Below are 27,471 nucleotides of genomic sequence, written 5' to 3'. Positions count from 1 at the left end.
CACCATCAAAGTGGGGCGGGTGGAATTGAAAGCCCAAGGGATTGTGATTGTAGATATTGATCGTCGAGAATGTAATCCCATGATGACTCTTGGTACTAATGTTATAGAAAATTGTCTTGCAGAAGTGATTGTTTTGTTGCAACAGGTGGCAGAAAACGCTGGCCACAGTGAGCAACGTGCCCTGCAGAAGGAAATCAGAGCTCTGATGCAGAGACAGCAGGTAGAGCTGACTGGTGGTGAGATTGGTCGTGTCACTGTAAGTGATTCAAACCCCATCGCGATACCTCCCAAGAGTGAAATGTTAATATGGTGTCGAGCAGCCATAGGCCTCAGGGGTAAGGACTACCAGGCCTTGGTAGAACCTGTATATTCAGACAATAGGCCTACTGTTCTGACAGCCCGGGGGGTGGTAGACGTCCGACAGGGGAGAGTGCCTGTACGTGTCCTCAATTGTGGGGAGGAAGAGGTCCACCTAACCAAGTATACTACGCTCGCCAAACTGTTCACTGTCAATAATAGTGTAATACAGACACCTGAACCCTTGGGCCCGTCAAACGTGGCGGAGAACAAAGGTTCTGCAGAGCACTCGAAAGATTGGTGTCGGGAATTGCATGTGGGCACTGACTCTACCCCATCTCATCAAATACAGGGGGCTTACAGGGTGGTACACGAGTACGAACAGGTATTCAGCAAACACCCCTCAGATTTTGGGCAGGTGAAAGGGATCCAACATCACATCCCCACGGGAGATCATCGACCCATAAAAGAGAGATATCGCCCTGTACCCCCAGCTCATTACCAGTGTGCCAAGGACATGTTGCGGGAAATGAAGGAGGCTGGGGTGGTGAGAGACAGCTGTAGCCCCTGGGCGGCTCCGTTAGTCCTTGTTAAAAAGAAAGATGGTACAATGAGGATGTGTGTTGATTACAGACAGTTGAATCGCATTACACATAAGGACGCATACCCACTGCCCAGGATAGAGGAGTCTCTGGCTGCTTTAAAATCTGCTAACTATTTCTCTACCTTAGATCTCACCAGTGGGTACTGGCAGGTTCCTGTGGCGGAGGCGGACAAGGAAAAGACGGCCTTCACGACGCCAATGGGCCTCTGTGAGTTCAACTACATGCCCTTCGGATTGTGCAATGCTCCCGGAACGTTCCAGAGGATGATGGAGAGCTGCCTGGGACACCTGAACTTTGAAACCGTGCTGCTATATCTGGATGACGTCATAGTCTTCTCTAAAACCTACGAAGACCATCTGAAGCACCTGGCCGAGGTGTTTGAAGCCTTGTCCAAATTCGGCCTAAAAGTGAAACCGTCCAAGTGTCATCTGCTGAAACCTAAAGTGCAGTACCTGGGCCATGTGGTGAGCGCTGAAGGAGTGGCCCCAGACCCCGACAAGGTCACAGTGATCCAGGACTGGCCAAAGCCTAGTGACCTCCACGAAGTCCGGCAGTTCCTCGGGTTGGTAGGTTACTACCGGAGATTCATTAAGGATTTCACCAAGAAGGCCGCACCCTTGCAAAATCTGCTGGTGGGCCAACCAAAGAAGACCAAGGGGAGGAAAACCCCCTTTGATTGGAACGAAGAGCTGGAGGAATCCTTCACCTGCTTGAAGTCGGCGCTGACGGGGGAAGAGGTACTGGCTTACCCCGAATACGACCAACCGTTTGTGCTGTACACAGATGCCAGTAATGTGGGACTAGGAGCCGTGCTGTCTCAGGTCCAGAACGGCAAGGAAAGAGTGATCGCTTACGCCAGCAGGAAACTCCGTCCCACGGAAAGGAACCCTGACAACTACAGTTCCTTCAAACTGGAATTCCTTGCCCTTGTCTGGGCAGTGACGGAGAGGTTTAAGCACTACCTGGCTTCCGCGAAATTCACCGTCTTCACGGACAACAATCCGCTAACGCATCTGGATACCGCCAAACTCGGGGCCTTGGAACAGCGGTGGATGGCCCGGCTGTCCAACTATGATTTCACCATCAAATATCGGGCAGGGCACCAGAATGCCAATGCCGATGCTTTGTCCCGAATGCCCAATTTACCAGAAGTGGGAGAAGACCCGGAGGCACTTGAAGAGGTGGAGCTGCCTGCCTTCCATCGCCCCAAAGCCACTCAGAGCTCTCACCATGTGAAGAACAGGCACAAGAACCAACCGGATGCCACGCTGAATCCCCTGCCCCACCACGGATGGGCAGAAACCCAGGATAGTGACCCCGCGGTCCGTCAGGTGACGGAGCTCTTGACGCAGGCTGGGTTGCACCCTGGCCCAGATGATCCACAAGAAACCCAACAGCTGTGGAAGGGAAGAAGCAAGCTGTTTATCCATGATGGCAAGCTGTGCAGGAGGAGCATCGACCCACGTACTCATGAATTGGTGTGGCAGATAGTGGTGCCAAGGCGAGATGCGCCCATGGTTCTGGGAGCCTACCATGATGGAGCCGGACACTTCGGATGGAAGAAGCTGGAGAAGCTACTCCGAGGGAGGTTCTATTGGATTGGCATGAAGAGAACCATTGAGAAGTGGTGTCGGGAGTGTGGTCCATGTAGTCTGCGCAGAAAGGACCGTGACAGCCAACGGGCCCCCCTGCGGCCTATCATCACCAAACGGCCGCTTGAACTGGTCGCGCTGGATCATGTGAAGCTGACACCTAGCCGGTCGGGCTATATCTACGCCCTTACCATCGTGGACCACTACTCCAGGTTTCTGGTGGTTGTGCCTGTTAAAGATCTAACGGCCAGGACTGCCGCCAGGGCCTTCCAGCAGCACTTTTGTAGGCCCCATGGCTACCCAGAGAAGGTACTGACCGACCAGGGACCTGCCTTTGAAGCAGAAGTATTCCAAGAATTCTGCCAGTTGTACGGGTGTAAGAAGATCAGAACTACACCGTACCACCCTCAAACCAACGGGATGTGCGAGAAGATGAACCAGGTAGTAATCGATTTATTGAAGACCTTGCCTGTGGAGGAACGGAATCTGTGGCCGACAAAGTTGCCTGACTTGGTGGATATGTACAACCACATCCCAGTAAGTTCCACCAACTGTACTCCAGCGTACCTGATGCGAGGAAGGTCTAGTCGGTTACCCGTTGATCTGGACATGGGGGTCCTAGTACCCGAAGATACCTCGCCGGATGCGGATTGGGATGCAGAAAGGCAGCGAAGGTACTGCGAAGTGCAAGAGTGTGTGGAGAGAAGTCTCGCCCAGGCTAGGCAGAGGCAAGAAAGGGACTACAACCAACACGCTCCTGCGATTCCCCTGTCACCTGGTGAGCAAGTGCTTAAACGAAAGAGGAGGTTACACAAGCTCGATGACCAATGGGAAGCGGAACCGTATACCATCTTGCCATCCGACTTCGACAACACTAAGGTCTGTCTCATCAGCAAGGACAAAGGGGAGACCTCGACAGCGGTATCCAGGGATCACCTTAAGGTCTGCCCCGATAAATTGAAAGAGAGGGGCACGGCCCCAGAAATCTCCCCGCCGGTGGAAAAGGAGAAAATGTTCCATACGGTCCTTGGTGACTTTCCCCAGTCCTGGACTCTGATAAACCAAGCCGTTGCGGTACCTGTTGTAATGTTTGAACAGCCGGACCCGCCAGAAACAATGGTGGAACCAGATCATCCGGCCCCGCAACCTCAACAAGCCTTGCCTGAAGAAGCCATGCCAACCGTTGAACCGGCAAATCCTCCCTCTGCTATCAGTGAGCCTGCCGTACCCACTGTTGATAGCAGCAGCTCTGAGAGCCCCAACCTGCCAGTGCTACCCAGACTCACTAGAAGTGTAGTTAGAAGACAGCGCACTACACCAGCGGTAGCAAGCATAGCGGGCCCTGTTAGGCCAATAGCAACCCCTGCGCTGCGAAGGTCCACACGCAGCACACAGAACCAAACTCCCCTCCGCTACAAAATGTGGAGGTATTGATAAGGGCTGCTATTTCATTAAAAATGTTTGTATGCATATCTTTTTGTTACAGGTTGTTAAAATGGACAATAGAGTAATGGACAGTGAATTGCTCAAAAACTTTCATAAGGGGGACCCCTTTGTTTACCCGGGGTCCCCGCTGTTTCAACCACTGAACTGAGAGTCATAAACTGTGCATGACCTAACTTTTGCAACGTTCAAGAATCCTCACCTCCCGTAAAGGGAAGCATTGTTATGTTCAATTGTTATGCTATTTCAAAAGTTTGTGTGTTTCCTGTTAACATGTATTATTGTTCTTGTTTTCCCAGTCCCGGAGTACTGGATTTAACCGGGGGGGAGTGCAGCACCCCAGAGTCCTGGTTGTTGCAGTACTGTGGCTCCGCCACTATGGGGAGCTATGGTACGTCTGATTGCACTAAGGAGTTTCTCTGACCAGGTACATTCTCACCACACTTCACACTCCGGCCACCAGGGGGGGTGGTCCTATCTAGTAGGCCACTCCTCACAACTCTGGTAAAACTGGGGGTTGGACAGGAAGACAGGAAGAAGTAGCTGGGAAGAGCTAGTGAGAGGACCTGTCAGGGATGGGGATCCTGGCAGACTCCTCAGAGCAGAACTAACCAGCAAACAACGGGAATACAGAAAAGGAGAATACCAGCAGGGGTTTTGTTGAAAGAGGCAGCACCTTGCTGAGGCGCAAACAATCGGTGGCCGGAACGCCGAGCAAGTAAGAGACTTTAAGTACATTGCAAACCACGGCAGGACAGCTAATTACAGGTTGGCTGTCTCACTTAACACCTAAGCAGACAACGGAGGCAGCTGTGGGAGAGGGGCGACTCTAGAGTCCCGGAAGAACTCCAGGCCTACCCCGTCATACGGGTGCGTCCTACCATATCACCTGGAGGACGGAGAACGAACAGTAGAGACAGAAAGAAACAGTTGTGAGGACTATCCCGGGAGCTCAGCAGGGAAGAACTACAACACACAGCGCTAGAAGGTAGATACTGATTCCCACCTGTGAGGAGAACTCCTGATGTGTCGTTGGACCGGCCGGTCTCTGAAAACCCAGTTAACAGCGCTCTGGACTGAGGTCTCCAACATCTTCAGTAAAGAGGTAAAGAGACTGCAAACTGGTGTCCTCGTTATTTACCGCGACCTGCACCGTTACCACACCACTTATTGCACCGGACGTCCCCCATTGACAGACAGGGCCACGGACCGGGTCTAGCCACCGTGACAACCCCAGGACTGAGACCTAGAGGCCCGGCTCCGGGTACCCCTCGGCCCTGCGGCGGTGTGGGGGCGCTCCACCAGCAATAAGTCCAGACTTGAATCCCATAGAACACCTGTGGAGAGATCTAAAAATGGCAGTTTGGAGAAGGCACCCTTCAAATATCAGGGACCTGGAGCAGTTTGCCAAAGAAGAATGGTCTAAAACTCCAGCAGAGCATTGTAAGAAACTCATTGATGGTTACCGGAAGCGGTCGGTCGCAGTTATTTTGGCTAAAGGTTGTGCAACCAAGTATTAGACTGAGGGTGCCAATACTTTTGTCTGGCCCATTTTTGGAGTTTTGCGTGAAATGATCAATGTTTTGCTTTTTGCTTCATTCTCTTTTGTGTTTTTTCATTTAAGACAAATTAAATGAAGATAATAATACCAAAGAATTTGGGTTTGCAATCATTTTCAGGAAGAAACTGAGTATTATCTGACAGAATTGCAGGGGTGTGAATACTTTTGGCCATGACTGTATATACCGTATAAATTATAACAGCAGTGATAGACAGAGTGGTCCAGTCCCACTGTGTATTGTAGGGAGGGGGCTCTCCCATGAAAGTCATCTGTCCCCTATTCCCAGCTAGATGTGGGAACACTATGGATGCCACTGCCGGGACCCCCAAAGATCACTGGATTGGGGTTCCAATCTCTTGTTCTTCCTCACTTTAGAATTATTATGCACTTGAGTCAGGTAACACATTTTACTCTAGGAATACTTTCATTATTATTTACCATACGCCCTTAAGGCCTTGTCCCCATGGCAGTGCCTTCATGCCAAAATGTCAGCATGCTCATGGAATAATATCAAAAAGTCCTTGATGACAAGGAATGACTTAGGCAGTTTTTGGAGCCATGATCAAAGGAACTAGTGATCCACAAATATCTTAATATAGAATAAGCTAGTTGTACATGTTAATTATCTCTGGTAGATAAGAGGTGTTGTGATTTGTAGTTCCTCAACACCCAGAGAACCATATGATGACTTTTAAAAAGCCTAGTAAAAATATAGCTTAATATGTTAGGGTGATCAATCTTGGACAACCCTTGTATCTATGTTCTGAGGGTATGTTGAGTTATTAGATGGGTTTTCTACTTTTAGACCCCCGTTTTCAAGCTGAAGATGAGATTAGGATCCATTAGGATTCCCTGCTCTAAAACTCTACAAGCAAAACAAACACCGAAAGACCTAATGTCCATTAGTCTTTACTCTGTCACTGCCTTAACATTGTGGCTTCCCAAGCCCCATTTTTCAAAAGCATAGTTGATCAGAGACAAGTGACAAGATCCCAATTACAAGCTACCAACAATGAAATCAGAAACCAGAGCCAAGATCCAGCCATCAAACTGAGGGTAAACACAAATTGAAAGAGGAGTTCAAAAGAAAGAGGAGTTGACTTGGTCCAAGTGTACGGTTCACTGCCAAAAACAGGAACCTCCTGACTTTTCGAAGCCATTTTAGACCAATGTTCAGACAACTGAGGAGATTATGAAGAGTAGAATAAATCAATACAATTCTAAATCAATCAGACCACGTACCTGTTTGTTGGGAAGACACCCAAGAAATCCCAATCTGAAAAACCTTAAAAATAGAAGAAATAATCCACCGGTCACAGGAACACAAAGGAACAAAAGCTACAGGTCAGTTCAGGAGTCTGTGAATTCCAAAATATCCAACGAAGTCCACTCTGGAATAAGCCTGATCCCACCCAGTACACTTCCTTCCTTTGATTGTTCTTCACATCACTGAGGCTTGAAGCCACTGGTTTTCATGGAGGAAACCAGATAAAATGTATTTCAGATTCTTTTTTTTTTTTCCACTGGTGAAACTTAAAACTGGGCACTACGTAATAGTAAACTTATAAGGAAGAAGAAATGTGTGAAACTTTTTGGATTTTTGCAACCCTAAGCAAAATTATCTACAGGGACGGCAATCGTCAGCTACTGGCTGATGTCCAGGACACATGGGCAAAATGTGTTTTCCCAGCCACAACTCTCTTAAGAATGATCTTTAGAATAGGCCATCAATACCATGATTGGTCGATGGATGATTCATGGAACCTCCATGATCAGTTGACCTTGAGTACTTGGCACAGTCTTATGTACAGAAGTAAAACCCTAAAAGGACCACAGAGTCCACTAGAGCAATGTCCCTTTTATTTTGATGGTTACTCCTGAGAATCCAACCCTCCTTGATCACAGATCTTAAGTATAGACCATTGCTTTCTATTCCTAAAAATCCCTTTTGTTTGATTTTTTATTCTTTCCATATATTAGTTATTTCTCTACTTTCCTGTTTTTTTTTTCCCCAAAAAAAATAACACCAAGAAATGGCAGACAAGTTCTATGGAGGCTGTCACCTATTATTCCTAGACTCCTGAATGGAAAATCTGCTTAACGCATGTCCATACTTGCACAGAAAATATGGAAACGTAGGTCTCACCTACTAGAGAAGCTGTAATGACCATTATTTGAGATCATTTTTGGAAATTTGACATTGAGTTGATGATCAGTTGGATGAACAATCATAGAAATATTTGTTCCCAATCATCACCCTATGTAAACGTGCCAGCTAAGCAAATACTCACATCTTTTATGTGGGCCTTAAAATCAACGTTGGTCAAATCACATCTTCTTTGTGTAAACGGGCAATATGAGGAATATGTAAATTGCATGGGGGAGAATGATCATAGAAAAGATCGTTTGTCTTTATACAGTTAGGACATGTAATTGAGGTGCAACGAGGGCATCTTGGGTCAGAAAGGGGTGAATAAAGGTCTGATTCTCATGGAGGAAGCCTCTTTAATCGTCATGAACTGTGACGTTTTGTCATAAATAGGTCTCAGAAACCCGTAATAACATATTGAGCTCTTCTCAATGTGGAAGAGGCTGGACAGACATCTGTCTGAGATGCTTTAGTGACTCCTACATTGAGCAGAAGGTTGGACATGATGACCCTTGAGGTCCCTTCCAACTCTAACATTCTAGGATTCTGTATCTTCTACTCATCTATCGGTGGACAACCATGGAGAAGAAATGTCGGAGTTACTCGGGCTTTTTTTAAATTGGTTTTCAATGTTTGTCCATTCATTTAATTCAGATGGGAACATTTTCTGCTCTGGACTTTCCTCTCCGAGCTCAGCACAATGTAAATATCAGCTAGAATAGGTTGTTATTCCGCCTTCTGTCCTGTCACTTTACCATAAGCATTCTTGTATTGACTTTGATAAACAACCTGTCGGAATTTTTTTTTCTTTTTTTCCCTCCCAATCTGATCTATTAGATGGATGTCCTTCTAGTAATTACGTCTGGAAATAAATGCGCAAACATACGACATGTCCATTATGTTCAGCTCTATTATGGAAATAGAAATTAGCTATTGATCTCCTCTGTTCGGGCCAGTGAATTTTAATCGGGGAAAATAAAAAGTTCATCTTTTTGTGAAGCTGTCTGTTATTACCCGTTGTGGTCTGACGTGATGTGTAATGTGCTTCTGGGCTATGGGAAAAGCTCTCCCATTGAAGTCAAAGCCTGTCTATGGCTGCTATAATACATGCTGTTAACAGAGGCTCAGGCAAGATGGCCATTCACATATCCATGTGCTGAAAATTCAATAAGAAAATCTATATTAAAAGAATAGAGATTAGGAAAAAAAGAATATGTATCATTATCTGGTTTTAATTGTTAATAAATAATATAGGTGATAGATACCCTTTAAAGGGGACTTTTCACTTATAACAAATATGTAATTATTTTATCTGATGTAAATGTCGCTATTCTCCTGAATCCGACAATGTTTTTCTTTTTTCCCTGCTCCTCTCCGTTCGTGAGATATGACCCCATCTTCCCTGCATGTAAATGCAGCCTTTCTGCCAAGTTGGCGTGATCATTAGGAAGATCCCCACAGAGAAGTGATGAGGACCACGCCCACTTAGATACAGAGACTATGTTTTTATACAGAAAAGATGGGGCCATATCTGAGGAATGGAGAGGAGCAGGAACAAAAGAAAAACAGCGCCGGATTCAGGAATAAAAGGGGCATTTTTTTTTATTTTGGGCAGAAAAATGTTCATTTTCCAGCAGCTCACGTCCTTCACTGTCAGAAAAACTGTCCATAACAGTCATCGATATGCTTTACAGGAAATAAATTACTGCTTTTTTTTACTTTGCATTTGGCAATGGTAGTGATTCGGTTGTACAAATGTTTGTCCTTACAATAGTCCATTTTCTCCTCTCAATTTCAAAAACCACATTCCCTGGTTGCATGAGGGGAGGATGGGTGCTACGGCCAATGATCTTTTTTTTTTTGCCCATGTTAATAATGCTATCAACCACAAGAAAGTTTTTCCTGTTTGTCACTTGATCTTTAGGCAAAAATCGAAAACTAGAGTTGAGAGAAAATAGATTTCGAGGACTGCAAACCTCCATGTCCGACATGACAGAGCAGAGGCCAATTAGTCATAAGAGCTGCCCATAATGTCAGCATTGAACTGCCGGTGGAGGAAGTTTGAACTGCCTTGGTTTGGACCCCACAGATTTCCAACTTCGACGCTGATCCAGGGTCCTGTGAATCTTTTGCTCAACTCTATTGAGAACCAATGTTAGTGGGTGATCATTGCCCTGTCCTGGTACTCGCTGATCCACATGCCATCATCTTGGTTCGTGATGCTCACCCTGACTCTTCTATCTAACCAACTTGGCACCAATTCAGTGTCCTTCAAATCTTTTTCTCAACTATATTGAGAATTAATGTTTGTTTGGGTGATAATTTCCCTCTCTGAATCACATGCCATACAACTCTGCTGTGCCATCGCCTTTGGTCTGTGCTGTTCACTCTGACCTAGAGAATCCACCTTTCCAGGTAAACATTCAATACTTGAAAATCCTGTACCTCTTGTTTTTATAATTCCTCTCATGTCCTAAACACTACTTGCCACATATGTTTCATTATTTTAAAGCAATACGCCCAATACTCCGAGAAGCCATATGTCCAGAGTTCTGATAAAGCCAAATTTTGCTAAAGCCTTATGTTCTTAGTTCCTATAAAGCTTGCCCCATTCCTTCTTTGTGCCATATATTCCCTAATTTCTGGCTTTACAGGAATATATCCCATTTCTTTCCCATAACGCAGCACAAGCCTATGCTCCATAAAAATATGATCTTCTAGCCGAGAGTAAATATACATTTTTTTGGAAATAATACAGCAGAATTTTACGAGCCATATGCCCACGGCTTGCGTTGCATGAAAGTTTGCTCTGTTTTTGCTTGTTTAGTACACATTGTCCTAGATACATCTTAATTACTTATTTCTCTCCGTCCCACAGGCTACCTTCTCCGTACGAGGTGACCCAGATCAGGTAGGTCACAGTGTGAAGCAGACGATCAGCGTCTTTTCCTCGCCAGCTTTGTACATTGAACTTCAGCGGGAGGGACTTGACACTTTGAATCTGAAAATAATGGGTTAGAGCCTCGGAAATCTTCCAGAACGTAACCCTCATGGGGCTCTCTGTCCAAATTCTTCATTCATTATTCCAGCTGCACACATTTCTGAAGGCCACGTTAAAGAAAAAATAAAATCATTCTTTCTTGCAAATGATGAAAAACAGATATTAAGGAAAGACATTTAGGCGCTGTACTGTATATGCAATATTTAATTTCTAAAGTATCTTCAGACATTGGGAATGGAGAGCAGATTTATAGAAGATGGGATCAAGGATATATAAGTCATTGTATGCTCCGTGGTTAAATCGTCCAGCATTATGAAGGGCTAATAATGGTGAATTCAACTCTGCCTGTGCAACATATGCCCTCAAGAGTCAAGGACATGGGCTTGAAATTATTAGATGATGAGCCAAGCCAGAACTTCACCAAAGCGAGAGCACATCCTGCGTACAGGGGATCACGACATGGTGTTTATATGTGCCAAGTAATCGTGAGAGATACCCAGAATACCAGCATTAGATTGCTAGCTAAGGATGTGTGCACTGCCCTGGTCTGGACCCTATGGAGTGCCAACTCGGAAACCTATTCCGTGCTCTGCCAATTTTTTACTCTACTTCATTGAGAACCAGGGTTTGTCTGGTTGAACATTGCTTTGTTTTGGTCTTCGCTGATCCACGTGCCATCTCCTTCGGTCCGTGCTGCTCATCCTGACCTATGGCTTAGAGAATCCACCTTGCCAAGTGAGGCCTTAAAATCATGAACCTCTTGTTCTTACAATTCCCTGTATCTCATAAACATATCTTGCCACATATATTTAAGGCTCTCCATGTTCTGGGCCACTGCAGGTTGGAGTGGTTGGTGGCACGAATGACTGTATTCTTGGCTTTGGGAGGTTGGTAGGGTTGGTGAGTGAACCCAAGAAGAGCCTGGCTGTAATGAAAAGATGTGGATACGTTACACCAACAAATTATCACAAAGGAGCATGGTCTGGACTCCATGGAGTACCAATTCAGATGCCAATTCAGTGATGTGGATACGTTACACCAACAAATTATCACAAAGGAGCATGGTCTGGACTCCATAGAGTACCAATTCAGATGCCAATTCAGTGTTCCTCAAATTTTTTACTCTACTTCATCGAGAACCAGTGTTTGTTTGAGTGAACATTGCATTGTTCTGGTCTTCGATGATCCATGTGCCATCCCTCTCTGCTGTTCCATCACTTTTGGTCCGTGCTGCTCCCCCTGACCTATGCCTTAGAGAATCCACCTTGTCAAGAGAACCCTTAACACTAGAAAATCATGTACCTCTTGTTCTAATAATTCCCTTTATCTCATAAACATATCTTGCCACATTTATTTGAGTCGCCCGCAAGGGCCTGGGGTACTCGGTATCGGGTCTGGTCGCACTTAAAGGGGATGTCACGGTGGCTGCGACCCAGTCCGTGGCCCTGGGCACTCAATTAAAGGGGAAAGGTCTTTAAGGGGTATTTTGGAATAAAGTCTATTCATGACGTCAACTGTGGTTCTTGGTCAGATGGGACTGACGCTGCTTAAAGGGGTCCTCTGGGGTGATGTTGTTGCAGCAAGATGGTGGCGCTTCCCACAGGTGAAGCGGGGTCCCTAGGGCTCCCTAGGTGTATGGCAAGGATGGTGGGTTGCAGGTAAATAACGGAGGACAAGGGTTGCAGTCTTTACCTGGTTTACTGAAGTAGTAGTCAGCCTACAGTCCAGGGTACCGGCAACAGGTGCAGAAGGAGTCCAGGCAGCCCAAAAACAAGTAGAAATCCCCTTGGCAGGTCAGGTTGAGAGCCTTCTACTATGCGCTGGTTTTCTGGTCCTTTGCTACCTATAGCTTGCGGGCAAGGAACCCCTTTCTCTCTCCTGTCCTGGGACAGTACCTGCACGGTAGGCAACTTGAACTGTTCTCTTGGGGTCTCTGACACGGTAACTCCAGGCTCTTCAGGTGCTGCTTCACCTTCAGGTGTGGTGTGCGCAAATCACTTAGAGGTCTATGCCCTCCGGTTCAGCCGTGTGTCCTTGACTACGCCACAGCCTCGGGCTCCCGGTGCCCAGTTCCTGTGCTTCGGCTCTGAGGGTGCCTGGTCACAGTTCCCCTCTTTGTCCCTTTCCTTCTCCACTGTGCTCCTTTCCTCAGTAGCTCCACCACTTTCAACCCCTCGGGTTCACTTCCTTTCCCTGGAGCTGCAGCTCAGTCCTGGCTGCACGGCTTCACTGTCTGCTCTCTGTTCCAGACTTCCTTCTCTCTCCTCTCCCTCCAACAGACTGACTAACTCCTCCTCCAGACCAGGATATCACTATCTGAGGGAAGCTCCCCTGAATCCGGGTTCAGAGCTCCCCCTTCTGGCCTGGATTCGGAATGTGTTGAATGTGGGTGCGTTACCTGGTAAAGAGAATCCTCCTTGCCTCCAAGCGTGATATCGCCCTCCCCGAAAGGAAGGCAACATCACTGTAACAACCGGTTACCTGAGGTGTTACATATTTAAGGGTCTCCATGTTCTGTGCCACTGCAGCTTGGAGGGATTGGAATGAATGATTGTCTTCTTAGCTTTGGGAGGTAGGAAGTAGATATGTAGCTGAGTGTTTCTGTGTATGGGGGAGTTGGGAGAGATGGGACTATGATTTCACTGTCAACTGTCTAAAGTGAATGACCAGTTTTAGTTGAGTGTAGAAAAATCACTTAAAGGGGTATTCTCAAGTTTGGAAGTCATCCTCTATCGGATAGGGGATAACCCCAATCGTTGGGGATTCCAGCACTGTCATCTCCAAGGATCCTAAGAACTGGGGCTCTGAAGAATCCCGTGTGAATGGAGCAGTGACAGATCATGTGTACTGCTGCTCTATTCATTCTTAAGGGAGTGCTGAAGACCAACTTAGCGCTCTACAGTGGTCTCATTAAAAATGAATGGGGAAGAAATGCGCATGAACGACCAACACTCGATACATGGGGCTCTTTAGATTCACGGATCTCAGGATAGGTGAGAGTCACTGTGGTCGGACCCCCAGAGATCAGGGTGCATGAACCACCACCGCTCGATACATGGGCCCCTTTAGATTCACGGGTCTCAGGATAGGTGAGCGTCACTGTGGTTGGACCCCCAGAGATCAGGAAGGTATCTCCTATCCCATTGACAGGGGATAACTTCCAAACTTGAGAATTTCCCTTTCATCAGGGTGACCCTGTGACACAGAAGGCAGCCCGATTAGGGTGAACATGGATGTCAGTGATATCTGCCAGAAAGCTACTTATTTTGCCAAAATGTGAGGCAAAAGAATCAGAACGAAGCACAAACAGCTTAGCTTGGAGGAGATAAGCGCTCCCCTACAGACGGTAATGTCAGATCAGATTTTATTTCCTAGGCCAAAGCAGTTTAGAAAAAAAGCGCCATGTTTTATTAATTATTCAGTGCAGTTGAGCTATAACGAATGAGCATTTTTTTTTTTAAAGACGTCTCCGGGGAGGATGATTGCTGTCACATTAAACATGGCTGGATGCCTTCGGGGGCACGGTGACGCGAGTGGACTAACCACTTTTAGAGTCATTGCAGTTAAAAAATACCCTCTGGCGTGTATGAATTTCATAAAGGCGAATTTACTCCGAAAATATTATATGCCAGCTGCAAACTAGTAACGTAAGAAACAGATGGAAAGTAGAAGTGGAAAGTAATCGAGGGGTCTATAGGAAAGATCAACATGAACCCGGGTGAGTTTTATAACCCAGGACAGAGGGGTCTTGTGTTTTCTTCTCCCATTTATTCACTTTTTAGGACCTGACCAAATTCCCATCCTTTAGTTGGCTAATATTACATTTCTGTCTGGCCCGCCATGCTTTGCACTACAGCTCCGCTTGTACTGATCGTTGCACCATATTTTCACCAAAGAATCAGCAAATGAGATGATTTCCATTTTTTAAATTAAGGGAAACATTCAGGTAATTCAGGTTTATTAAAACATAGCAGCATTCTTTTAAAAACAGTGCCCCCCTAACTGGAGGTTGTGTGTGGTATTACAGCTCACTCTCATTTCCATTCATAGAAAATGCAAGGAAGGTCCTACCTCAACTTTTTCTATCTAAAAAGATTACATCAATAAGACAATGCCTTTTTAAAGGGGTTTTATGGTTTCAGAAAACCCCTGTTCACCGGCTGTTGTGCGTTTGAAAAAAAAATCCCCAAGCAAACTGTCTTTACTCACCCTTCCTGGGTCCAGCGGTGAGTCTCCACTGCTGCAGCGCTGATGTCACGTCAATTCATATTCACTTCGAATGTTGCAGAACAATTCAGATTCACCAGAATCCAATTTTTGGGGCTATTAGGGAAAATTATAAAGAACTGGGAAGGGGTTAAAAATGTAAAAAATATAATAGTCTCCTCTCCTCAACCCTCACTTGTCCCTCCACACAACTCCCTGTCTTGTCCTCTGGTCTTGATGTCGCCAGGCCTAGAACGAATCAGAGGCATCAAAGACCACTGTGAAGATGGAAGAGGACCGGAGACACCTAGAAGAGCATCAGAGGCACCTAGAAGAGCATCAGAGGCACCTAGAAGAGCACCAGAGGCACCTAGAAGAGCACCAGAGGCACCTAGAAGAGGATTAGAGGCACCTAGAAGAGCATCAGAGGCACCTAGAAGAGGATCGCAGGCACCTAGAAGAGCATCAGAAGCACCTAGAAGAGGATCGCAGGCACCTAGAAGAGCATCAGAGGCACCTAGAAGAGCATCAGAGGCACCTGGAAGAGCATCAGAGGCACCTAGAAGAGCATCAGAGGCACCTAGAAGAGGATCGCAGGCACCTAGAAGAGGATCGCAGGCACCAAGAAGAGGATCAGAGGCACCTAGAAGAGGATTACAGGCACCTAGAAGAGGATCAGAGGCAATTAGAAGAGGATCGCAGGCACCTAGAAGAGGATCAGAGGCAATTAGAAGAGGATTGCAGGCACCTAGAAGAGGATTGCAGGCACCTAGAAGAGGATCAGAGGCAATTAGAAGAGGATCACAGGCACCTAGAAGAGGATCAGAGGCACCTAGAAGAGGATCAGAAGCAATTAGAAGAGAATCGCAGGCACCTAGAAGAGGATCAGAAGCAATTAGAAGAGTATCGCAGGCACCTAGAAGAGGATCAGAAGAAATTAGAAGAGGATCAGAGGCACCTAGAAGAGGATCAGAAGCAATTAAAAGAGGATCGCAGGCACCTAGAAGAGGATCAGAGGCACCTAGAAAAGGATCAGAGGCAATTAGAAGAGGATCGCAGGCACCTAGAAGAGGATCGCAGGCACCTAGAAGAGGATCAGAGGCAATTAGAAGAGGATCGCAGGCACCTAGAAGAGGATCGCATGCACCTAGAAGAGGATCAGAGGCACCTAGAAGAGGATCAGAGGCAATTAGAAGAGGATCGCAGGCACCTAGAATAGGATCAGAAGCAATTAGAAGAGGATCGCAGGCACCTAGAAGAAGATCAGAGGAACCTAGACGAGGATCGCAGGCACCTAGAAGAAGATCAGAGGCACCTAGAAGAGGATCACAGGTACCTAGAAGATCAGAGACACCTAGATGAAGATCTGAGGCACCTAGAAGAGGATCGCAGGCACCTAGAAGATCAGAGGAACCTAGAAGATCGGAGGCACCTAGAAGAGGATCGGAGGCACCTAGCATAGGATCGGAGGCACCTAGAAGAGGATCAGAAGCATCTAGAAAAGGATCGGAGGATCAGGCGGGGATCTGTGCAGTGGTACAAGTGAGTGCCAGAGAGAGATGTACTTCTTTTACTATGCTGTATGGTCTGGAGAGACAGATTTTTGGCAGATTCACTAATCTCTACTGGATAGTCTGGCATAGCCACTAAAGTAAAGGTACCGTCACATTAAGCGACGCTGCAGCGATAGCGACAACGATGCTGATCGCTGCAGCGTCGCTGTTTGATCGCTGGAGAGCTGTCACACAGACCGCTCTCCAGCGACCAACGATGCCGAGGTCCCCGGGTAACCAGGGTAAACATTGGGTTGCTAAGCGCAGGGCCGTGCTTAGTAACCCGATGTTTACCCTGGTTACCAGCGTAAAAGTAAAAAAAACAAACAGTACATGCTCACCTGCGCGTCCCCCAGCCTCTGCTTCCTGACACTGACTGAGCGCCGGCCCTAACAGCACAGCGGTGACGTCACCGCTGTGCTTTCACTTTCACTTCAGGGCCGGAGCTCAGTCAGAGCAGGAAGCAGACGCTGGGAGACGCGCAGGTGAGCATGTACTGTTTGTTTTTTTTACTTTTACGCTGGTAACCAGGGTAAACATCGGGTTACTAAGCGCGGCCCTGCGCTTAGTAACCCGATATTTACCCTGGTTACCAGTGTAAAACATCGCTGGTATCGTTGCTTTTGGTGTCAAACACAACGATACACAGCGATCGGACGACCAAATAAAGTTCTGGACTTTATTCAGCGACCAGCGACATCACAGCAGGATCCTGATCGCTGCTGCGTGTCAAACTAAACGATATCGCTAGCGAGGACGCTGCAACGTCACGGATCGCTAGCGATATCGTTTAGTGTGACGGTACCTTAAATCTATCAGCCAGTCCCCTTTATTTGTATAGTTGATGCCTTGAAAGGGTCTGGCTTAGCTCTTACAGTAAGACAGCCAGCCCCCTTTATTGGTATGGTCAATGCCTTGAAAGGGTCTGGCATAGTTTTTACAGTAAAACAGCTCAAAAAATATGTTCAAGTCCCCGCGCCTGAATGTCTTGCGACTGTTCGACAGCTGCAACACATGTAGGGATTGTCTAACAAACAGGCAATCCCTGCTACCTAACAGCCAGGAGACATGCAGCTGCGGGGACTCTAACATATTTTTGAGCACACTGAAGTCACTCGGCTAGCACTCGAGCATGCTCAGATAACACCTTATCCAAACACGTTCGCTCATCACTATTTATTATTACCCAAAACATCCAATGATTCATTCATCCCATATTTTATCAGGTTTTTTATGCATACAATACTGCAAATATGAAAAAAGATGGAGATTATGTAATAGTGGGTGATCTACAGGCAGGACTGGAACCAAGCAGCCAAGTGAATAGTGACTGCTGTAACGGGTGTAATCATATAATATGACGTCGGTGACTGTGTGTAATGTCTTCATCTCGCAGTGTGGACAGTGACGTATGGACTTGTCACTGATACATCAATTGGCTAAATATACACATCAGCAATGGTTGTTTTCATGGAGCCGCATCTAATCAGCCTGCGCCTCGTCGTCAGACGTTTCCTCCCCAAATCTGTTTCCTCCATGATTGTGGCTGAATCATCCACATCCCCGTCTACACGACACCGACACTACAAAACACTGAGTTCATTATCATTCTCTTGTCTTCATCCTTCAGCCTGGCAGGATATGGCACAGATGCTTCAGATTTTATGACGTGGTGGAATGTCTGGTCATTTACACACATGTCCATAATAGGAGAATGTAATAAAACGGAAACGATGACGTTACTGTCGTTTATTGCGTTCATTTCAATCGATTAGTGCAAAAATGGTGGAGATATTCTGAAAAACAGAAAGAAGTAAAAAAGTTTTTCTGAACTAATGTGATATCCCTTTTAAGAGGATTATACGGATGTCTCTTACTCATAGGCTGTGAAAAGGGATGACCAGCAGTACTTGACACAACCTGTGAACAAGAGTGGCACTGTTTACTGGAGAATGCATTTTGGGATAGATTCCGGAATATACAATAATTCAGACATGTTTTGATACATATATATATTTTTAATGTATAAATTCAGCCCCATTCCCAATGGCACCCTGGGCAGCCATCTGCTCTGCCTAACCTCTTAGCCCTGACCCGTCTATAACTTTTGACCAGTGGCCTCTTGGAACACAATCTTAAAGGCTTATTCCCGAACTGAGGGTCTGACCACTGGTACCCCCATAACCCAAAGATCGTAGCAAATTATGCGCTTCTCTTGCTGTACATACACCACAAAATCAAATCTACGAATGGCATGCATCTCAAGGCTTTTGTGCCAGTGTAAGGGGGTGGAGAGCCGAAGATGGGGTGTAACGGAGTACCACCCCCGCCCTGATTTCATAGACCATACTTCATTAACATTTCCTACCCTGCTTCTGGTGGGGGGCATTGTGTTCCTTTGTTGCTCTCTGCAGGGGGCTTCTCAGACTGGCTAGGACTGGACATCTGGAGCCTCTTTTGTACTTTTAGCTCCAGGTAACAAATGTTTGAGGGTGGGTGTGAGCCCATCCACCAATCCAAGGGGCTGATCCCTAGAGGGTGGAACAATAAGCCCATGGATATACTATCATTCTTCTGGGACCTGTGTGGTGTGAGGAGCTAGGATCTGCTGCTGCGGCCAGCTCCTGGTGCTTGTCTATGAACTAGTGTTTTGTTTTCCCTGGAGTTGGATTATCGGGTGTCGCCCTGGATTTGTTAATTTGTTGCGGCCTTATTGTAAGTTGAAGAACCTGATCACTGTTTGCCGGAATATTCTCTCAGTTGCAATAAAGGTCTCTTGGATTATTCATCGGTCTGCTGTCCCTGCTTGCTCTGTCGCACACTCCGTCACATGTGGTTCATCAACGTTCCACGGCACTCACTACCGAATGTTGCCATTTGCTGAATGAGCCAAGTAGGCCGGAACTAAAAGATGGAGGAAGCATTTCCAGAGGGAAGAACTTGAAGGGGACAAAAATGAAAAAGGAAAAAAAACACTTCCGCACTGCTGTTATAAGTTAGACCCTTGAGTCTCCCTATGTTATTGCCAATTGCCGCTTTAGCCTGAAATATGGAACAAATTTACCGGGGTGCTGCTGTATAATAGTCCATAAATGATATCCAAAAAAGAAAAAAGATGAAGCGCACTCACCGGTAGTAAATCCAAGTCTTTATTCCAAGTCTTTATTCGGACATAACTTAATGTGCTGCAGGGAGGGTGGTGAACACTCGGACGACAGCTGTTTCGTGCTTAATGCACTTCCCTTGAAGGGGACACCTGGTTAGGTGATTCCTGTGGTGCAGTTGTCAAATATAAAAGGCCAGAATGCAAGAAGGAGAGGACATGTGAGATGGACATGCAGCGCCCCAGAGTCCTGGTCGTTGCAGTACTGTGGCTCCGCCACTAAGGGGAGCCATGGTACGTTCGATGGCACTGAAGGAGTTCCTCCAATCAGGTATCACAGACACCAATATGTTTCACAGCAGGGCCTCCGGGGGGAGCTAAGGGTGCTATTCATTAGGCCACTCCCCACCATAGTGGGTAAACTGGGGGTCAGGCAGGAAGTTAGAGAGAGAACGCTGACGGGATTGAACAGAGCAACACCCTGTGGCAGAGGGTGTTGTGAAGGGAGAGACTGTAGGGTCTCTGCCAGGGGTGGGATCCTGGCAGAGGCTTGGCATTGAGAGAACGTAACGGGACCGTGCCTGCTCAGCTTAGCGGCGGTGCCCAAGAAAGGACTAGAAGCAAGGCAGATTGTGCTGAGTGAGAAACGAGATCAAGCAGAAGGAGAATACCAGCAGGGGTTTTGTTGAAAGAGGCAGCACCCTGCTGAGGGGCAATACCGGTGGCCGGAACGCCGAGGGAGTGGATTAGAATACAGCTTCAAGCCATACTCCAAACAGCGGCAGGACAGTCGGTCTCAGGCGGGCTGTCTACCACATATCACCTATGAAGTCTTGGGGGGCAATTGCGGGAGAGGGGCGTCTCTAGGGTCCCGGAAGAACTCCAGGCCTACCTGACAAACGGGTGCCATTCCAACCTGAATACAGGGAGGGGTGGATTACAGAGGAACATCAAATTGAGTTGTGAGGGAACTTAAGAAACAGACACAACCGTTGTGGGGTCACTTTCCGTGAGCACAGCAGGGAAGGACTACAACACATAGCGCTAGAAGGAAGGCACAGATTTCCACCTGAGAGGAGGACTCTGGAGGTGCCATTGGACCGGCTGGACTTGCGTAGCCTGGTGAACCGTGTTCTGGACTGAGGACTCAGAGATCTCCAGTAAAGAGGTAAAGAGACTGCAACCTGGTGTCCTTGTTATTTACTGCGACCTGCACCCCACAACTGCACCGCTACATCGCTATCATTACTACCAACACCCACACCTTGCATTCTACTGTGCGCCCCACGGCAGGGTCACGGACCGGGGCCTAGCCGCCGTGACAACCCCAGAAGCAGAGACTCAGAGGCCCGGTACCGGGTACCCCTCGGCCCTGCGGCAGTGGAGGGGGCGCTACAGAACTTGGCGTCACGAACAGGATCTACTTAAGCCTGAAGAATCAGGTCATGTGTGCCTAGAGACTGTGATTTACTGTGCTTGAACTGTACTTTATTGTAAGACTGTGCTGCGCCATTAGCCGCCAAAAGTTCCCGCCAAAAGGCGCCGCCATTGCTACATCCAAGGGGAAGGAGGGCGTGTTATGGGCGGAGACTCCCAGTGTGGCGCGAGAAATGGCTACCGCCCCCTGCACTTCTGGTTGCAGAGGAATGACCCGCCCCAAAACGGAAGAGAAACACCCCTTGATATGCAACAGCGAGGGGCTGGGGATGGAGAAGCCCGACCTCGGAGAAATGGCGGAGTTAGGTGTATGCGCTGCGACCGACTATCAGGCAGCGACGATGAACGGCGAGTGCCTGAGCGAGGAAGGAGCAGTTCCGGCCTGCCCTTCTTCACCGGAGATGGACCGGAAGCCTGCGGACCCGACAGCGGGGCTACGTCCACCAATCCTGACTTCGGAGTTAGAGGAGGAGGAACTACAGCAAGCGGAGCCGAATCCGAGAATCCTATTGGAGGAGCCGCAGTCCGGGCTGCAGCCGACTCCAGCGCCCTTGTTAGCGGACCGGAGCGACATCGGTGGAACCACATCAGGCGTAGGTACGGAAGACACCCCTGCCTCCCCGCTCGATCCCGCTCTCGCGACCGACCCCTCTCACAACAGTAGCCGCCTCTTCATGGCGGGAATGGTGGCATCATCCCCCGAAGTGATGAAGGGTCTGGTACCCCTGCCACCGACCGCAATGGGAGAGTTCCTAGATGTGAGCTCGGAGGGAGTGATTCTCCGGTGGGAGGCCCCCCGGATTAAGTCGAATGGGGTTTGGAGAAGAAGCCACGCCGTTGCCATGCTCACTTGGGAACAATATAAACAGTGCCTGATTTCCCAATGGAAAGACTGGAAAGAGATGGGACAAATCCCCGCTGCATTAGCCGTGAACCAGGGTCTGAAGCCTGCACGGTCAGGAGATACCCGCCATCGGAGTGCCCGGGAAGAGTGTGCCCGCAACGTTCGCCGATGTGGATCTGAGAGAGTGTCATCTACTACCTCAGCTGCGACTGAACTAAATGTAGCGGAGCTTACCAACATTGCCACCGCCCATATCATTGCAGCAACTGAGCTGGCAGCCAGGATCCGTCTTCAGGTTCAGGCGTCAGGTGGTCTGACTGCACTGGGAAGACCCACCGCGGACACTGGCGCTACAGTGGCCGGGGTCCCGGAACCAAAGCCACCTGAAGAAGAATAAACCTCGGAAACCTGAAAAATGTAAATAGTTTTCCTTTAACTGTTCCTGATTGTTTGTTGCTAAACCCGTCCAGGGTAAACTTTAAAAGGTGACCCCTTTGTTGACCCGGGGTCACTATTGTTGTTTTCCAGAAGTTTTACACAAACTGCAGTAATCATGGACTGTGCATGATTCGAACTTCCTTGTAAATAGTTGCACCTTCTTAAGGGTGCCTCCTACTGGTTTTAGTTAAAAGACACTTTGCGAAGATACCTTTCCTACTGGTTTTAGTTAAAAGACACTTTGCGAAGATGCCATTCCGGAGCCTTTGCGTGGACTGGTAGGCTGAGAAGACGAGCTACCTCAGAAAGGCTTGGTCCCCTCTTAAAGGGGATGCGTGGAATTGAACTTGAAAGCGATACTATTTTAGAACGGTAATATGATGATGCTTTGAGAAAGAATGTAACTGTTTTACATGAAAAGTTATATGTGTTTAAATTGTTTGAATTGTGAAATCTGAAAATAATGTTTTGTGAAAGGAAAAGATGCAGAGAGCCCGCAGGGGTAGAAGTAGAGATCTGCATAGTTGAAAGTGAAGAAGTAATGATGAAGGTGAGGATAGAAGGTAAACCCTGCGTCCCCATAGAAAGTTACTTTGTTACTAAGGACAGAAAGCGAACCCGTAGGGGTTAGAGAGTGAGTCCTTAAAGGAGCCGAGTAGAGCTGGCTCAGAGTTCTTTAAACGAAAGGAATGTTATGTCTATACTATGTATAGTAGCGAAAGGCAGTAGGCCCTGGCTGAACGGGGCGGTCCTGTAAAAGAAAGGAGAGGCAGTAGGTCTGGTGCCATAGGGACAGGCGGTCCTGCAGGTTCAAAGTAGGAGAATGTGAAGTTACCCTACCCTGTAATGTGATTATAGGAAGGCCTTTGGTAAACTAAGAGTGTATGTTTCTTAAAGGCAATGTTAATTTATTGTTCCAGAATTTGCACTAAGTAGAATACCCGGTTGGGTAACAGGAGTTATGTATAGCCTGTAATTTATAATGTTGACTATGTTTGTAACGTTAAAAGTGTCCTCACCTCCCATAAAGGGAAGCCTGTTCAAGTATACTTATTGTTTTGCACTCAACAAAATTGTATGTCTGTTTACTAATCTGTATTGTTGTTTTTCTTCCCAGTCCCGGAGTACTGTGTTTAACCAGGGGGGAGTGCAGCGCCCCAGAGTCCTGGTCGTTGCAGTACTGTGGCTCTGCCACTAAGGGGAGCCATGGTACGTTCGATGGCACTGAAGGAGTTCCTCCAATCAGGTATCACAGACACCAATATGTTTCACAGCAGGGCCTCCGGGGGGAGCTAAGGGTGCTATTCATTAGGCCACTCCCCACCATAGTGGGTAAACTGGGGGTCAGGCAGGAAGTTAGAGAGAGAACGCTGACGGGATTGAACAGAGCAACACCCTGTGGCAGAGGGTGTTGTGAAGGGAGAGACTGTAGGGTCTCTGCCAGGGGTGGGATCCTGGCAGAGGCTTGGCATTGAGAGAACGTAACGGGACCGTGCCTGCTCAGCTTAGCGGCGGTGCCCAAGAAAGGACTAGAAGCGAGGCAGATTGTGCTGAGTGAGAAACGAGATCAAGCAGAAGGAGAATACCAGCAGGGGTTTTGTTGAAAGAGGCAGCACCCTGCTGAGGCGCAATACCGGTGGCCGGAACGCCGAGGGAGTGGATTAGAATACAGCTTCAAGCCATACTCCAAACAGCGGCAGGACAGTCGGTCTCAGGCGGGCTGTCTACCACATATCACCTATGAAGTCTTGGGGGGCAATTGCGGGAGAGGGGCGTCTCTAGGGTCCCGGAAGAACTCCAGGCCTACCTGACAAACGGGTGCCATTCCAACCTGAATACAGGGAGGGGTGGATTACAGAGGAACATCAAATCGAGTTGTGAGGGAACTTAAGAAACAGACACAACCGTTGTGGGGTCACTTTCCGTGAGCACAGCAGGGAAGGACTACAACACATAGCGCTAGAAGGAAGGCACAGATTTCCACCTGAGAGGAGGACTCTGGAGGTGCCATTGGACCGGCTGGACTTGCGTAGCCTGGTGAACCGTGTTCTGGACTGAGGACTCAGAGATCTCCAGTAAAGAGGTAAAGAGACTGCAACCTGGTGTCCTTGTTATTTACTGCGACCTGCACCCCACAACTGCACCGCTACATCGCTATCATTACTACCAACACCCACACCTTGCATTCTACTGTGCGCCCCACGGCAGGGTCACGGACCGGGGCCTAGCCGCCGTGACAACCCCAGAAGCAGAGACTCAGAGGCCCGGTACCGGGTACCCCTCGGCCCTGTGGCAGTGGAGGGGGCGCTACAGACACACTAGTGTCCATCTCAGAAGCAGAGAAATAGAAGTGTGGCTCGATACTGGAGCAGACGAGATATCGTTGGTCAAGCACCGAAGCCCAGACTTTGCTGGACAAGACCTGAAGCCCAGACATCGCCAGTGAAGACATGACATCCAGACACCAGGGGTCAAGCACCAAAGGTCAGACGCTGCTCTTTGGATGAGATGGAATGTCTGCCGTGCTGAGAGGAGACCCAAGTATAAAGGGCCATTACTTCCAGCGTACACGTACGTTACAGGGTGTAGGCTGTGGCCGCACTTTAGGGAGCAAAGGCAGCCAGTATGACGAACGTACGAGGTACTAAGTGACTCGCATATGAGGGACTTGCGGCCTATTGATAAGTACTAGTGACCCCTAATAGTGCCAGCATAACAGGCAAAGCATATGACAGCGATGGGTCTAGCATTTAAAGTGACGCCCGTTGAACAAATAAAGACATGGCGTTACACTGTTAAATAGTAAGGTGTCAGGACTCTGAACATTTTTTACCTTTTGTGCATTACTGCCCTCTTCCAAGATGGAGTCTTTGGTCTCATGTGCACTGTGTCTTCCTGCTATAAAACTCCACCCCAGCCTTCAGTCTGTGCTAGAGTATTCTGCCTTGCATCCAGCTCCTGTCCTCTGATTACTCCCTGGCTATACACCTGCTCCTGTGAACCTGTGTGGTGATCCTGCTACTCTGCTCTGAGTTCCTGCTGCATACACAAGTTTCCAGTAATCCTCCTTCATCTGCTGCTCGTGTTTACTTCATCTGCATTTGCTGGACATGTAAGCTGCTGCTGCTTTTCATTAACCTGAGACTATTAACCAGGCCTCCCTGGTTGAGCTAAGATATGATTTGAACTGCCTATAAGCATATCTATCTGTGTCTGGACTAAGACAAGGATTTATTGGTGTCAAGTATCCTCAAGAATAACTGTGCTTCATAGACTTTCTGCTTGATTGCATTTTTCTCTGAAGACTGCTAAGCTGCGTTTATTATTTGCACCAAGTGTTGTGGACTTGAGTTTCTCTCTGCACCTGTTTGAATCACCGTGTGATAATATAGACTTTACCACTTATAAAACTGTGTCCTGTAGTTGTCTTGTTCCACGCAAAGAGTCTCCTGAGTTATCCCCTATAATTATTACACAAGGATAGTGTGTAGAGCGGTGCATGGCGGTAGATGTGGGCAATGCACTCGACTCTTTGTACGCCCCGGCGCACTACATTAAAGTGCGGGTCCTGGCTAGGTGTGTGAACTTATGCTTTGAGGGCATTACACCCGTTCAGGCTGCCTGTATTGTGGGTTTGCCAGGACCATAGGTTCCACAGTTCAATAAGGGAGACCAGTATTCAAAAATACTGAACGGTAACTTGGTAATGGTTATATAGAAGGGATAGCGGGCACAAAGTCTTATAGACATTTCCCCTGCGGCATGAACCATTTTCCACATAACATCCTTCCTCTGTAGTTTATGCAGCGCCCCAGAGTCCTGGTCGTTGCAGTACTGTAGCTCCGCCACTAAGGGGGGCTATGGTACGTCTGATGGCACTGAAGGAGTTCATCTGACCAGGTATCACAGACACCAATACATTTCACAGTCTGGCCTCCAGGGGGAGCTAAGGGTTCTATTTATTAGGCCACTCCTCACAATCTGGTAAAACTGGGGGTTAGGCAGGAAGTTAGAACAGAAAGCTGACTGGGTTGGAACCAGGCAACACCTTGTGGCAGAGGGTGTTGCAGGGGAAGATTCGGAGGGGTCCCTGTCAGGGGTGGGATCCTGACAGAGGCCTAGCAACCAGAGAGAACGTTACAGGACCGCGCCTGCACGATATAGCGGCGGTACCCCAAGAAAGGACAAGAAGCGAGATTTATTGTGCTGAGTGAGAAACGAGATCAACGCAACTAGGAGAATACCAGTAGGAGTCGTGCTGTAAGATCGAGGCAACATCCTATTGAGGCGCATAACCGGTGGCCGGAACGCCGAGGAAGTATAGAGCTCCAAGCCAAACTTCAAACCTATGGCAGGACAGTCAGTCACAGGCGGGCTGTCTCACACAGACCCAGGAAGATACAGGGGGGTAACAACAGGAGAGGGGTGACGATAGAGCCCAGGAAGAACCTCCGAGCCTCCCCGTCATACGGGTGCGTCCTAACCGTAAGATCAGGGGGACGTAGAAGAACATCAGAATCGAGTTGTGAGGGAACACGAGAAACAGACACAACAGTTGTGGGGTACTATCCCGTAAGCACAGCAGGGAAGGACCACAACACACAAGCGCTAGCAGGTAGGCACAGATTTCCACCTGCGAAGGGAACTCTGGAGGTGCCATCGGACCGGCCGGACTTGCGCAGCCCTGTTAACCATATTCCGGACTGAGGACCCAGAAGCCTTCAGTAAAGAGGTAAAGAGACTGCAACCTGGTGTCCTCGTTATTTACTGCGACCGGCACTACACCGCACCATAACATTATCATCCCATACCACCACCTTTCATTGTGCGCCCCTCAGCAGGGTCACGGACTGGGCCTAGCCACCGTGACAACCCCAGAGCAGAGACTCAGAGGCCCGGTACCGGGTACCCCTCGGCCCTGCGGCAGTGGGGGAGCTACAACTTGGCGTCACGAACAGGATCTACTTAAGCCTGAGAAATCGGGTCATGTGTGCCTTGGAACTGTGATTTATTATACTTGGACTGTGACTTATTGCAAAGACTGTGTATCGCCAATTGCCGCCAAAAGGTTCCCGCCAAAATTTGCCGCCATTGCAGCACCACAGGGAGCGCAGAGGAAGAAGGAGGGCGTGCCATGGGAGGAGACTACCAAAGCGGCGCCAGAAGTAGCGACCGCCCCCTCCGACTTCTGCTGCGAGATGACGACTTGCCGAGCAGCAGAGGAGAACCACCCCCTGATTTG

General features: G+C 48.0%; 1 protein-coding gene across 1 annotated transcript in view; it reads right to left on the bottom strand.

Moving 5' to 3' along the window:
• CDH5 (cadherin 5) overlaps window positions 1-6,896 on the bottom strand; it is a 55,575-nt gene extending 48,679 nt beyond the window's left edge. The window contains exon 1 of the mRNA XM_077288392.1: window positions 6,741-6,896. The gene's annotated coding sequence lies outside the window, so the exon portion shown is untranslated. The remainder of the gene's footprint in view (window positions 1-6,740) is intronic.
• Window positions 6,897-27,471: the final 20,575 nt, after the last annotated feature.

Source organism: Ranitomeya variabilis, chromosome 2 (assembly GCF_051348905.1).
Source record: "Ranitomeya variabilis isolate aRanVar5 chromosome 2, aRanVar5.hap1, whole genome shotgun sequence".
Taxonomy (NCBI): domain Eukaryota; kingdom Metazoa; phylum Chordata; class Amphibia; order Anura; family Dendrobatidae; genus Ranitomeya; species Ranitomeya variabilis.
This window is presented reverse-complemented; position numbering and strand designations above follow the sequence as displayed.